The sequence below is a fragment of the Lissotriton helveticus genome, chromosome 4_1, assembly GCF_964261635.1.
Source record: "Lissotriton helveticus chromosome 4_1, aLisHel1.1, whole genome shotgun sequence".
In the NCBI taxonomy this organism is placed as follows: domain Eukaryota; kingdom Metazoa; phylum Chordata; class Amphibia; order Caudata; family Salamandridae; genus Lissotriton; species Lissotriton helveticus.
The window spans coordinates 2051237081-2051243080 of NC_136063.1; positions in this window are offsets into that span (position 1 = coordinate 2051237081).

Here is a 6000-nt window from a genome sequence, read left to right on the forward strand (position 1 = left end):
CTACGAACTGCTGGATTTGTGGTATGCTTCCAGCTCATCAGAAGAAAGGTTGAATGCCATTTATTCCACTTCCTTTTTCGCATAATGGTTCTTGTCGAGCTTGGTACACTCTTCTCTTTTCGAACAGAAAACCTACTGTAGGTGGACTTCTTTTCCGCTTGAATAAAGAGTGTTATCAAGACGAACATGGTTATCCTCAGGCGAATGGAACTATATGGGAGTGGGAAGAATATCGACCGGACAATGCCTCTACACCTTATGTCTTCACCCATACGAGAGACTCTACTACGAACAATGAATCTGTGATTACCGTAACACGAACCAGAGCAAATTTATGTGTGCAAAGTACTGGACGAATTCCAGTAGGGACCAGTGAATGTGTTGTAGTGTTAAATATAGATGGAATAAACGATAGTACGTTTTTAGCTTCACATAACACATATTTAGTATGTGGAAATCATGGTTATCATAGACTACCTATAGGGTGGTCCGGTGTTTGTTATGTATCTTTCCTATTGCTACCTGTTTTCCTTGCACCTGCCTCTTATCACCAAGATTTTAAGTTGTTTCAAAATATTTCTATGAATCGATATAAACGAACAATTCGGATTGATGACATTGATCAAACTGATACTAGTCTGCAGCAATATGTTGATTTTAATTTAGGCCTGCTCTCGTTTGTAGGTGCTGCCTTAAACAGCAGGAAAATACGACGAATAACTAGAGTAGTGGAAGCTGTCACCAATGAAACTGCTGTAGCACTTGGTAACATTACTGAGGAACTACAAATTGCTAGAATTGTAACTCTTCAGAACCGCATGGTTCTGGATGTCATGTTAGCCGATAGAGGAGGAGCATGTAAAGTCATCGGAAGTAGTTGTTGTGTGTATATACCTGATAATTCGCCTTCTGTTTATGAAGCAGTTCTTAAACTGCATAAAATAGCTTCTGATATTCATGTGAAAAATGGTACCTGGACATTTGCGGGATGGTTTTGGGCTCTGATCTCTGCTTGGGGTTGGAAACTATTGACTATCCTGTGTGTTGCAATTGCATTGATTTTCACCTGTTGCATATGTATACACTGTGGTCCAATGCTGTGTTCTATGTGCATAACTGCCTGCATACCATCCAAACGAAATGCCGTAAAAGCGCAACAATTAGTAGACAAAGAAGTAGCCAATATAATGTGCATAGATATACGAGATGAATGCACAGATTATCCTAGGAGAGCATATGTCTTTAGCTAACGCTAAAAGGGTCATCTGTTGTATTATAACGTCGATTGAGTTGAGCGTTAGCAAAAGACATCGAGTTTTAGCCATTTTCTTGACGTTTGGCGGCATCCATTTTGAATCCACGGCAGCCATTTTGTCTGCCACACGCTGCCTCGTGTCGACCATGTGCGTTGTCCTATCTTTCTGCTCATGGCCTTTGAATCTGCCCGGCAACAGTCTAATAATAGCATCTCTGTGTTTTGCCTCTGACCGTTAAGGTCCACATCTGCTAATGGTTAGCCCTAGATTGGAATGTGTTAGCCGAGACCCCACGACTGTTAACTCCTCCCACTGATCGATTTTGCTTCTCGATATTACCTTGTATGGACATAAAATGTGCTTTTGTGCTTTGTACCGCCTTCTTTTGAGCCCCTGTGTGGGTATAAATAAACCATGTGTCCGGTAGCCCTTTGTGCTACTTCTCATTGTGCCGAAGGGTACTGTCTGAACTTTGGCACCACTTCATGAAGTTTAATAAATTCTATGTTTTGCAATTCCAGTTTCCGTGCCAACTTTTTCCTTTGGTCTGAGGACTTCGTGCGCAGAAGGGCAAACCCCTTGCACTAGCGGGCCAGGCTGAGGCCTGCACGACAAATTGGCGCCCGGCACGTGGGGCTCATCGGTGACTCGGATGCCCGAAGGATTGGTCGTGACGAAGGTTCGGAACTTCGCTGAGGTCGCGATCGCTGCCAGATAAGACCCGTGTCTTGGTATCCAAGGTGTTCCTTCCTTACTTTCCGATCCGACCATCCAGGTGGCGCCGGTCCTCGACTGAGATCTCTTCTGTTGGTCTGCCGTGCAGTGACCGTTTGGTCGAATTTAGAACTTGGCAGTTGGAATCTGGACAGCCTACAATTGGTAAGAGTCGCTTTGCGGCGCTTTGTTGTAGGTTTTGGCATTTGGAAGCTCTTGTATTGGTAAGGCAGTTTTAGGAACGCTTGCCCGAGCACTTTGTATTTGGATAGACTTGTCTACTTTGGTTTTGTTTGGGTCCTATGTTTCGCAATATATGGGTTGCAATTCATATAGGCAGGCGATGCACGGAGCTTTCTCCGCCTTTGATATGTATAGCGCAACGTACTAAGAAGGTACCTTAAGCGCTCTTTACCTATGGTAGTGTATATCTTGCACTATTTTTGAGCATGCCTGTTTGCCGCGCACTTCGTAAGATGTGCTGCTTGTTTGGTGGTGCCAGTTTACGACTTGAAGAATCACAGCCGGCTCCCCCCGAGGGGACTCCTAATCAAGACATGTATGTGAAGTTTGGTCTTTCTGCCATAATGTATAGCACGTTGTGGCACAAATATACCAAAAAGGATCCTGAGTTACGTTGGCCATTGTATGGGTCGTTTGATGCGCGAAATGTTGAATATGTGGAGCGCTGTTTGTTTGAGTGAAAGTCTAGACGTGATATGTTTGAGAGTTTGCGAATGTGGGAGAAAGAAGTGCGACAGCAGGAGAAGCGTGAGCAAGCGTTGATTGAGAAAGAACAGCGAAAGACTGTGTATGAGAAAGCGCTGGAGTTACGAAAGAAAGAAACGAAAGAAATACAGGAACGAGAGGAAAAAGAACGAAGGTTACAGATATCTGGCCAATATCCTGTCCGTCAGCCTCTCTATCCTGTCCTTTATAAACCACAAGATGATTTTTTGTTATTAGATCGCCCTCCACCTCCGTATATCGCTCCGTCTACTCCGTCCGGGGATGACGAGGATTCTGACGCGGAACGACTGAAAACGCGGGATTCCCGATCTTTGCTGTCTGCAGAACGATCGGCTCAAATCAGACAAGTTGCTCGTAAAGCATTGCGCAGCACGCATTCTGCTGCCGATCTTTCCGCTAATGTACAGAATTGGACTGAAAAAGAGCAAATGTATTTCACTGCCTCATTTGCCGACGAAGTAGTTGACATGTTTCGGAAATATTCCGACGTTTTAGAACCTGTCGATATTGCAAATGATCATAAACAAATACGTGATGGTCTTCTTGTTTTTTCCCAGGCACACAATTTCATTAGACGGCTGGTTAAAATACGAGACGAGGCGAGACATCTGAAGGAGCAGAAAAAGGCTGCGGACGCCGTTCCACAGACTAATCCGCCCGGACAGACGCAACGTCCTATCTTCGTGACAGATAAGATGATACCAGTTGTCATGAAACCCATGCGGGAAGCCGCGCCCTTGTATGTTCCTCCTAAAGGAATGGGTGATAATGATGATAAAAATTCTGTCGATGCGAAGGGCTATTTAATTTATAATTGGGTTTATACTCCCTGGAATAGAGCAGATGTAATGGCACTTAAAAATGTATTACCTGATCCGCGTAAAAATCCAGCTGCCTTTTATGAAGAGGTCGAGGGTGCTTTGAATTCTTGTGTTATGACTTTATGTGATATAGATTTGTTTTTCGGTCTTATTTTACCCCCAGATATGTGGAGGACCGTTCGTAAAATTGATGATCGCGCTGTTCTTGGAGCTGATTGGAAAGAGATAGAGCGCATAGACGCGGATAGAGAGCCCGCCCAAAAACCACATAGGCTGATATTAGATCTTCCTGCAGCCATTTTAACTAAACTTAAAACGGTTATTCCCCCTAAAAAGATTGATTGGACTGCTTTAGCGTCCTGTAAACAAAAAGCAGATGAATCGGTTTCTGATTTCTTTACTCGCTTTGAGGAAGCCTTCCACGATTTTAGTGGTCAGTCTCTTACTGACGATACCGGCAGACATCTGTTTGTAGATAAATATGTTTCGAATTTATTACCCAGTATAGCGATTCGGTTAAAAGCTAGTGAAAGTTCTTGGACTACGTCCTCTCCGGCCTCTGTGTTGACGATGGCTCAGTATTATGAGCGACAGGAGGCGGAGGCGAAGGGGACTGAGGACAAGAAGTCGAAAGAGTTAAAAACGAAAGTTATGTTGGCCCAGGTGTACGGTCCGCCTTCTAGAGGTTACGATAGGGACACTGACAGAAATTATGATAGAGGCGGCCGAACATCTTCCAATACTTCTTCTGGCCGTTCAGACATAGCTTCGAATCAATGTGTATATTGTAAACAGTACGGCCATTGGGCGCAAAACTGCCCGGTGCTTTATGCTCAGAAAGAAGCTCGGGAGCGGGGCCAAGGGGGACCTGGCTCAGGTTTCTCGGCGCCTCGTGGTAATACGAATGATCGAGCCAGATCTGATACGAATATACGTCCACGACAAAGACAGAACACATTTGATAAGCGAAATCAATGTCCAGTATCTGATTATGTCCCTTCTGATTTGTATGATTCGGCTCATGCATAGGATTGCCTAGGATGGGGTAAGGAATCAGTTGAAGTTCCAGTAGATCAGATGGGTCCCTATGTTACAGCACATGTTTTGGGCTCTACTGATCGGTTTCTGGTCGATACAGGAGCTACACGTAGCGCTTTGTCTAAACAATTGGTTCCGAGGGCTCCCCTGTCTGGCACAACTATTACTTCGATAGGTTTCGATGGAACACCTTCCCTTAGCCCATTGTCCCAGCCACTCTTATTTTCTGTTGATAAATTTGATGCTCCATGTCCGTTTTTGCTTTCCCCGAAAACTCCAGATAATATTTTTGGCCTTGATATGTTAAAACACTTTAGAGCTACAATACGATGTTTTCCTGAAGGGGTGCGTGTCATTCTAAACGATAATTACATCGAATCTGATAGAATCTGTTTGATTAAAGAAGATGCTGCATTGGCTTCACTTCCTACATCCTTATGGGCTACCTCAGACACTGATGTGGGTCAGATGGTTATCCCTCCGATCCAGATTAGTGTCAAGGAGGGAGCTGTGTTACCTCGTTTGCCACAATATCGCATTTCACAGGAGGGAGAGGAAGCACTCATACGAATTGTACATGATTTGATACAAGTTGGGGTTGTTGAGGAGGTCCCATACAATGTTTGCAACAGCCCGATTCTTCCGATTTTGAAGAGAGACTCAGATACACAAATTTACAGGTTCATTATTGATTTGAGGGAGGTGAATAAGATAGTGATACCACAATACCCTGTGGTTTCAGACATTACGACACTTCTTACTTTAGTTCCCCCGACTGCCACCACGTTTACTGTAATCGATTTGAAGAACGCTTTCTTCTCGATCCCTATTCATTCTGATAGCCGATATTTGATCGGTTTCACTTTGAATAATCAATCGTATCGATTCTGTAGAGTTCCTCAAGGTTACACTGAAAGTCCGAGTATTTACAGTCAAGCATTGAAAAGGGAACTTGATTCTTTTGTTTTGACCGAGGGTGTGGCTCTCATACAATATGTCGACGACATCTTGTTGGATGCCGACACCCCAGAGCAGTGTGAAAAATGTACTTTGTCTTTGCTTTCTTTCCTTGCTTTACATCATCACAAAGTCTCTCGAAAGAAGCTGCAATACTGTAGACCAAAGGTAACCTACTTAGGTCACCTTTTGTCTAAGGAGGGACGTGCATTGACATCAGATCGAATACAAGCCATTTTAGATACACCAGTTCCTACCACACAGAAAGGAGTACGTGCATTTTTGGGTCTCACTTCCTTTTGTAGACAGTGGATTTTGGGATTCTCACACATTGTTAAGCCTTTGTTAGCACTTTTGACGAAAGATACCCCTGTACCTCTCCCATGGACAGATGAATGTGAAAACGCTTTCCGACAGTTACGACAAGCTCTTTGTTCAGCACCAGTGTTAGGCACACCAGATTA